The 7,727-nt window shown below is 45.5% G+C and overlaps 15 non-coding genes across 15 annotated transcripts; 10 read left to right on the top strand and 5 right to left on the bottom strand.

Annotated features, from left to right (window-relative positions):
• Positions 1-719: 719 nt before the first annotated feature.
• On the top strand, positions 720-791 carry trnae-uuc. The gene has a single exon. It is a non-coding gene; the product is annotated as a tRNA-Glu (tRNA).
• A 305-nt stretch (positions 792-1,096) lies between these two features.
• On the bottom strand, positions 1,097-1,168 carry trnae-cuc. Its single transcript has one exon. It is a non-coding gene; the product is annotated as a tRNA-Glu (tRNA).
• A 115-nt stretch (positions 1,169-1,283) lies between these two features.
• Positions 1,284-1,356, top strand: trnar-acg. Its single transcript has one exon. It is a non-coding gene; the product is annotated as a tRNA-Arg (tRNA).
• An 877-nt stretch (positions 1,357-2,233) lies between these two features.
• Positions 2,234-2,305, top strand: trnae-uuc. The gene has a single exon. It is a non-coding gene; the product is annotated as a tRNA-Glu (tRNA).
• Positions 2,306-2,610: 305 nt separating this feature from the next.
• trnae-cuc lies at positions 2,611-2,682 on the bottom strand. The gene has a single exon. It is a non-coding gene; the product is annotated as a tRNA-Glu (tRNA).
• A 116-nt stretch (positions 2,683-2,798) lies between these two features.
• On the top strand, positions 2,799-2,871 carry trnar-acg. The gene has a single exon. It is a non-coding gene; the product is annotated as a tRNA-Arg (tRNA).
• An 879-nt stretch (positions 2,872-3,750) lies between these two features.
• Positions 3,751-3,822, top strand: trnae-uuc. The gene has a single exon. It is a non-coding gene; the product is annotated as a tRNA-Glu (tRNA).
• A 304-nt stretch (positions 3,823-4,126) lies between these two features.
• trnae-cuc lies at positions 4,127-4,198 on the bottom strand. Its single transcript has one exon. It is a non-coding gene; the product is annotated as a tRNA-Glu (tRNA).
• Positions 4,199-4,313: 115 nt separating this feature from the next.
• Positions 4,314-4,386, top strand: trnar-acg. Its single transcript has one exon. It is a non-coding gene; the product is annotated as a tRNA-Arg (tRNA).
• An 875-nt stretch (positions 4,387-5,261) lies between these two features.
• On the top strand, positions 5,262-5,333 carry trnae-uuc. The gene has a single exon. It is a non-coding gene; the product is annotated as a tRNA-Glu (tRNA).
• Positions 5,334-5,639: 306 nt separating this feature from the next.
• Positions 5,640-5,711, bottom strand: trnae-cuc. The gene has a single exon. It is a non-coding gene; the product is annotated as a tRNA-Glu (tRNA).
• A 115-nt stretch (positions 5,712-5,826) lies between these two features.
• On the top strand, positions 5,827-5,899 carry trnar-acg. Its single transcript has one exon. It is a non-coding gene; the product is annotated as a tRNA-Arg (tRNA).
• Positions 5,900-6,779: 880 nt separating this feature from the next.
• trnae-uuc lies at positions 6,780-6,851 on the top strand. The gene has a single exon. It is a non-coding gene; the product is annotated as a tRNA-Glu (tRNA).
• Positions 6,852-7,156: 305 nt separating this feature from the next.
• trnae-cuc lies at positions 7,157-7,228 on the bottom strand. The gene has a single exon. It is a non-coding gene; the product is annotated as a tRNA-Glu (tRNA).
• Positions 7,229-7,343: 115 nt separating this feature from the next.
• trnar-acg lies at positions 7,344-7,416 on the top strand. Its single transcript has one exon. It is a non-coding gene; the product is annotated as a tRNA-Arg (tRNA).
• Positions 7,417-7,727: the final 311 nt, after the last annotated feature.

The following is a 7,727-nucleotide window of genomic DNA, read 5'->3' as shown; positions in this document are numbered from 1 at the left end:
ACATGCTTTGTGATTCCAATTCGTCTCACAAGCACTCCGACAAGCTCGGCGATTAACGTGAAAATAAACTCCAGACTGGCAGTCATTTTATTCTGGAATGAACAAATTCGTCGCTACTCTGTAACTGCTTTACTACTTTGAAGGTTGTAATGCCATGTGGTTTTGATGTCATGGGCTTGCCATTTTGTAGCCTTATTACTAATTGCCACCTGGAAATTGAGAATAAGTTGTAAACTAAATGAAACTGAACGAGCGAATAATCAGCAACTTATCCGATTAAAAATTTGTCTCACTTTCATTGTTAATCTCACAATTTGTCATTTTTGTACCTTGACAGAATGAGGATAGGCTGTTTTTCCTCTAGATAACGGTTTGCCATGCTTGTTTTCAAATGCATGACGTGAGTATTTTCACCTGGACAAGACTTTAATTACCAGTTCGAGGTATCTGTTCAGCAACCACAGGAATCTGCCCCCCCCAAAAAAAAAAACTGAAAAAATGAACTCCCTGGGCAAGTCAAACAACAGATATCTTGAATGCATGCAACAGGATTTAAGTCAGCAAACGATGCATTCGGATAATTCTTGTTTTGCTAAAATATAATCACATAGTTAAAGTCACACACCAAAAGCAATACGTCACTACAAAACCCTGCCCCGACATTGGCCACATGTACTGAATGTGGCCCAGAAGTCTGTGGCCAGTCTTAGTGGGCCAGTTCCCATATGGTCTAGCGGTTAGGATTCCTGGTTTTCACCCAGGCGGCCCGGGTTCGACTCCCGGTATGGGAAGGTGGGTTCGTTTTTGCTTCCCTCCTCAAAAAGCCAGCAAGCCTTCCTGCACCAGAAGTGATTTTTGGATAGCAGTAGAGCGACAGAACCCCGATAGGTTGAGGTTCTGTCTGGCACTCCGTGCCTTCGAAAGCTCAGCTGGTAGAGCGGAGGACTGTAGGTTGAGGTGTTGGTAATCCCTACTCCGGCTCGAAGGATGTCTTTTTTTTATCAAGTGCCCACCTCATTCTCTTTTTTGGACTGGGTTTCCCGCAACTGCAAGCAGAGCTTGACTTCACAGTCCACCGTTGGAAGGCAAAACAGCATTCCCTGACCGGGAATCGAACCCGGGCCGCGGCGGTGAGAGCGCCGAATCCTAACCACTAGACCACCAGGGAAGGGCAGGTCAGCTGCACTCCTGATAACATCATGAGAATAAGCAGAAAGCAAGTCTGGCCTCTGCCACGTCGAATACCAACAAGTGTGGTGCAATCGTGTGACACTTCTACCGGTGGGCCAGTGGCGCAATGGATAACGCGTCTGACTACGGATCAGAAGATTCTAGGTTCGACTCCTGGCTGGCTCGTTCTGTGGTTGTTTTTCTCAGGCTGTTTTCTTGTTGTGTTTTTTCTTTTTTCTATTTTTTCTTGACGAGTCCAGAACAAAAGGCAAATCTCCAGGCATGCTTCTTTTATTCCACAAAAGCCGTATATTGCATAGCCATTCCAAAGTCTAGGGGAGACGAGCACATGCTTTGTGATTCCAATTCGTCTCACAAGCACTCCGACAAGCTCGGCGATTAACGTGAAAATAAACTCCAGACGGGCAGTCATTTTATTCTGGAATGAACAAATTCGTCGCTACTCTGTAACTGCTTTACTACTTTGAAGGTTGTAATGCCATGTGGTTTTGATGTCATGGGCTTGCCATTTTGTAGCCTTATTACTAATTGCCACCTGGAAATTGAGAATAAGTTGTAAACTAAATGAAACTGAACGAGCGAATAATCAGCAACTTATCCGATTAAAAATTTGTCTCACTTTCATTGTTAATCTCACAATTTGTCATTTTTGTACCTTGACAGAATGAGGATAGGCTGTTTTTCCTCTAGATAACGGTTGCCATGCTTGTTTTCAAATGCATGACGTGAGTATTTTCACCTGGACAAGACTTTAATTACCAGTTCGAGGTATCTGTTCAGCAACCACAGGAATCTGCCCCCAAAAAAAAAAAAAAAAAAAACTGAACTCCCTGGGCAAGTCAAACAACAGATATCTTGAATGCATGCAACAGGATTTAAGTCAGCAAACGATGCATTCGGATAATTCTTGTTTTGCTAAAATATAATCACATAGTTAAAGTCACACACCAAAAGCAATACGTCACTACAAAACCCTGCCCCGACATTGGCCACACGTACTGAATGTGGCCCAGAAGTCTGTGGCCAGTCCTAGTGGGCCAGTTCCCATATGGTCTAGCGGTTAGGATTCCTGGTTTTCACCCAGGCGGCCCGGGTTCGACTCCCGGTATGGGAAGGTGGGTTCGTTTTTGCTTCCCTCCTCAAAAAGCCAGCAAGCCTTCCTGCACCAGAAGTGATTTTTGGATAGCAGTAGAGCGACAGAACCCCGATAGGTTGAGGTTCTGTCTGGCACTCCGTGCCTTCGATAGCTCAGCTGGTAGAGCGGAGGACTGTAGGTTGAGGTGTTGGTAATCCCTACTCCGGCTCGAAGGATGTCTTTTTTTTATCAAGTGCCCACCTCATTCTCTTTTTTGGACTGGGTTTCCCGCAACTGCAAGCAGAGCTTGACTTCACAGTCCACCGTTGGAAGGCAAAACAGCATTCCCTGACCGGGAATCGAACCCGGGCCGCGGCGGTGAGAGCGCCGAATCCTAACCACTAGACCACCAGGGAAGGGCTGGTCAGCTGCACTCCTGATAACATCATGAGAATAAGCAGAAAGCAAGACTGGCCTCTGTCACGTCGAATACCAACAAGTGTGGTGCAATCGCGTGACGCTTCTACCGGGTGGGCCAGTGGCGCAATGGATAACGCGTCTGACTACGGATCAGAAGATTCTAGGTTCGACTCCTGGCTGGCTCGTTCTGTGGTTGTTTTTCTCAGGCTGTTTTCTTGTTGTGTTTTTTTTCTTTTTTCTATTTTTTCTTGACGAGTCCAGAACAAAAGGCAAATCTCCAGGCATGCTTCTTTTATTCCACAAAAGCGGTATATTGCATACCCATTCCAAAGTCTAGGGGAGACGAGCACATGCTTTGTGATTCCAATTCGTCTCACAAGCACTCCGACAAGCTCGGCGATTAACGTGAAAATAAACTCCAGACTGGCAGTCATTTTATTCTGGAATGAACAAATTCGTCGCTACTCTGTAACTGCTTTACTACTTTGAAGGTTGTAATGCCATGTGGTTTTGATGTCATGGGCTTGCCATTTTGTAGCCTTATTACTAATTGCCACCTGGAAATTGAGAACAAGTTGTAAACTAAATGAAACTGAACGAGCGAATAATCAGCAACTTATCCGATTAAAAATTTGTCTCACTTTCATTGTTAATCTCACAATTTGTCATTTTTGTACCTTGACAGAATGAGGATAGGCTGTTTTTCCTCTAGATAACGGTTTGCCATGCTTGTTTTCAAATGCATGACGTGAGTATTTTCACCTGGACAAGACTTTAATTACCAGTTCGAGGTATCTGTTCAGCAACCACAGGAATCTGCCCCAAAAAAAAAAAAAAAAAAAACTGAACTCCCTGGGCAAGTCAAACAACAGATATCTTGAATGCATGCAACAGGATTTAAGTCAGCAAACGATGCATTCGGATAATTCTTGTTTTGCTAAAATATAATCACATAGTTAAAGTCACACACCAAAAGCAATACGTCACTACAAAACCCTGCCCCGACATTGGCCACACGTACTGAATGTGGCCCAGAAGTCTGTGGCCAGTCTTAGTGGGCCAGTTCCCATATGGTCTAGCGGTTAGGATTCCTGGTTTTCACCCAGGCGGCCCGGGTTCGACTCCCGGTATGGGAAGGTGGGTTCGTTTTTGCTTCCCTCCTCAAAAAGCCAGCAAGCCTTCCTGCACCAGAAGTGATTTTTGGATAGCAGTAGAGCTACAGAACCCCGATAGGTTGAGGTTCTGTCTGGCACTCCGTGCCTTCGATAGCTCAGCTGGTAGAGCGGAGGACTGTAGGTTGAGGTGTTGGTAATCCCTACTCCGGCTCGAAGGATGTCTTTTTTTATCAAGTGCCCACCTCATTCTCTTTTTTGGACTGGGTTTCCCGCAACTGCAAGCAGAGCTTGACTTCACAGTCCACCGTTGGAAGGCAAAACAGCATTCCCTGACCGGGAATCGAACCCGGGCCGCGGCGGTGAGAGCGCCGAATCCTAACCACTAGACCACCAGGGAAGGGCTGGTCAGCTGCACTCCTGATAACATCATGAGAATAAGCAGAAAGCAAGTCTGGCCTCTGTCACGTCGAATACCAACAAGTGTGGTGCAATCGCGTGACACTTCTACCGGTGGGCCAGTGGCGCAATGGATAACGCGTCTGACTACGGATCAGAAGATTCTAGGTTCGACTCCTGGCTTGCTCGTTCTGTGGTTGTTTTTCTCAGGCTGTTTTCTTGTTGTGTTTTTTCTTTTTCTATTTTTTCTTGACGAGTCCAGAACAAAAGGCAAATCTCCAGGCATGCTTCTTTTATTCCACAAAAGCCGTATATTGCATAGCCATTCCAAAGTCTAGGGGAGACGAGCACATGCTTTGTGATTCCAATTCGTCTCACAAGCACTCCGACAAGCTCGGCGATTAACGTGAAAATAAACTCCAGACGGGCAGTCATTTTATTCTGGAATGAACAAATTCGTCGCTACTCTGTAACTGCTTTACTACTTTGAAGGTTGTAATGCCATGTGGTTTTGATGTCATGGGCTTGCCATTTTGTAGCCTTATTACTAATTGCCACCTGGAAATTGAGAATAAGTTGTAAACTAAATGAAACTGAACGAGCGAATAATCAGCAACTTATCCGATTAAAAATTTGTCTCACTTTCATTGTTAATCTCACAATTTGTCATTTTTGTACCTTGACAGAATGAGGATAGGCTGTTTTTCCTCTAGATAACGGTTGCCATGCTTGTTTTCAAATGCATGACGTGAGTATTTTCACCTGGACAAGACTTTAATTACCAGTTCGAGGTATCTGTTCAGCAACCACAGGAATCTGCCCCAAAAAAAAAAAAAAAAAGAACTGAACTCCCTGGGCAAGTCAAACAACAGATATCTTGAATGCATGCAACAGGATTTAAGTCAGCAAACGATGCATTCGGATAATTCTTGTTTTGCTAAAATATAATCACATAGTTAAAGTCACACACCAAAAGCAATACGTCACTACAAAACCCTGCCCCGACATTGGCCACACGTACTGAATGTGGCCCAGAAGTCTGTGGCCAGTCCTAGTGGGCCAGTTCCCATATGGTCTAGCGGTAAGGATTCCTGGTTTTCACCCAGGCGGCCCGGGTTCGACTCCCGGTATGGGAAGGTGGGTTCGTTTTTGCTTCCCTCCTCAAAAAGCCAGCAAGCCTTCCTGCACCAGAAGTGATTTTTGGATAGCAGTAGAGCTACAGAACCCCGATAGGTTGAGGTTCTGTCTGGCACTCCGTGCCTTCGATAGCTCAGCTGGTAGAGCGGAGGACTGTAGGTTGAGGTGTTGGTAATCCCTACTCCGGCTCGAAGGATGTCTTTTTTTTTATCAAGTGCCCACCTCATTCTCTTTTTTGGACTGGGTTTCCCGCAACTGCAAGCAGAGCTTGACTTCACAGTCCACCGTTGGAAGGCAAAACAGCATTCCCTGACCGGGAATCGAACCCGGGCCGCGGCGGTGAGAGCGCCGAATCCTAACCACTAGACCACCAGGGAAGGGCTGGTCAGCGGCACTCCTGATAACATCATGAGAATAAGCAGAAAGCAAGTCTGGCCTCTGTCACGTCGAATACCAACAAGTGTGGTGCAATCGCGTGACACTTCTACCGGTGGGCCAGTGGCGCAACGGATAACGCGTCTGACTACGGATCAGAAGATTCTAGGTTCGACTCCTGGCTGGCTCGTTCTGTGGTTGTTTTTCTCAGGCTGTTTTCTTGTTGTGTTTTTTCTTTTTCTATTTTTTCTTGACGAGTCCAGAACAAAAGGCAAATCTCCAGGCATGCTTCTTTTATTCCACAAAAGCCGTATATTGCATAGCCATTCCAAAGTCTAGGGGAGACGAGCACATGCTTTGTGATTCCAATTCGTCTCACAAGCACTCCGACAAGCTCGGCGATTAACGTGAAAATAAACTCCAGACGGGCAGTCATTTTATTCTGGAATGAACAAATTCGTCGCTACTCTGTAACTGCTTTACTACTTTGAAGGTTGTAATGCCATGTGGTTTTGATGTCATGGGCTTGCCATTTTGTAGCCTTATTACTAATTGCCACCTGGAAATTGAGAATAAGTTGTAAACTAAATGAAACTGAACGAGCGAATAATCAGCAACTTATCCGATTAAAAATTTTTCTCACTTTCATTGTTAATCTCACAATTTGTCATTTTTGTACCTTGACAGAATGAGGATAGGCTGTTTTTCCTCTAGATAACGGTTGCCATGCTTGTTTTCAAATGCATGACATGAGTATTTTCGCCTGGACAAGACTTTAATTACCAGTTCGAGGTATCTGTTCAGCAACCACAGGAATCTGCCCCAAAAAAAAAAAAAAAAAAAAAAAAACTGAACTCCCTGGGCAAGTCAAACAACAGATATCTTGAATGCATGCAACAGGATTTAAGTCAGCAAACGATGCATTCGGATAATTCTTGTTTTGCTAAAATATAATCACATAGTTAAAGTCACACACCAAAAGCAATACGTCACTACAAAACCCTGCCCCGACATTGGCCACACGTACTGAATGTGGCCCAGAAGTCTGTGGCCAGTCTTAGTGGGCCAGTTCCCATATGGTCTAGCGGTAAGGATTCCTGGTTTTCACCCAGGCGGCCCGGGTTCGACTCCCGGTATGGGAAGGTGGGTTCGTTTTTTGCTTCCCTCCTCAAAAAGCCAGCAAGCCTTCCTGCACCAGAAGTGATTTTTGGATAGCAGTAGAGCTACAGAACCCCGATAGGTTGAGGTTCTGTCTGGCACTCCGTGCCTTCGATAGCTCAGCTGGTAGAGCGGAGGACTGTAGGTTGAGGTGTAGGTAATCCTTACTCCGGCTCGAAGGATGTCTTTTTTTATCAAGTGCCCACCTCATTCTCTTTTTTGGACTGGGTTTCCCGCAACTGCAAGCAGAGATTGACTTCACAGTCCACCGTTGGAAGGCAAAACAGCATTCCCTGACCGGGAATCAAACCCGGGCCGCGGCGGTGAGAGCGCCGAATCCTAACCACTAGACCACCAGGGAAGGGCTGGTCAGCTGCACTCCTGATAACATCATGAGAATAAGCAGAAAGCAAGTCTGGCCTCTGTCACGTCGAATACCAACAAGTGTGGTGCAATCGCGTGACACTTCTACCGGTGGGCCAGTGGCGCAATGGATAACGCGTCTGACTACGGATCAGAAGATTCTAGGTTCGACTCCTGGCTGGCTCGTTCTGTGGTTGTTTTTCTCAGGCTGTTTTCTTGTTGTGTTTTTTCTTTTTCTATTTTTTCTTGACGAGTCCAGAACAAAAGGCAAATCTCCAGGCATGCTTCTTTTATTCCACAAAAGCCGTATATTGCATAGCCATTCCAAAGTCTAGGGGAGACGAGCACATGCTTTGTGATTCCAATTCGTCTCACAAGCACTCCGACAAGCTCGGCGATTAACGTGAAAATAAACTCCAGACGGGCAGTCATTTTATTCTGGAATGAACAAATTCGTCGCTACTCTGTAACTGCTTTACTACTTTGAAGGTTGTAAT

Source organism: Cyprinus carpio, unplaced genomic scaffold, assembly GCF_018340385.1.
Source record: "Cyprinus carpio isolate SPL01 unplaced genomic scaffold, ASM1834038v1 S000001067, whole genome shotgun sequence".
Classification (NCBI taxonomy): domain Eukaryota; kingdom Metazoa; phylum Chordata; class Actinopteri; order Cypriniformes; family Cyprinidae; genus Cyprinus; species Cyprinus carpio.
Note: the sequence above shows the minus strand (reverse complement) of the source record. Positions and strands in the feature narration are given on the sequence as shown.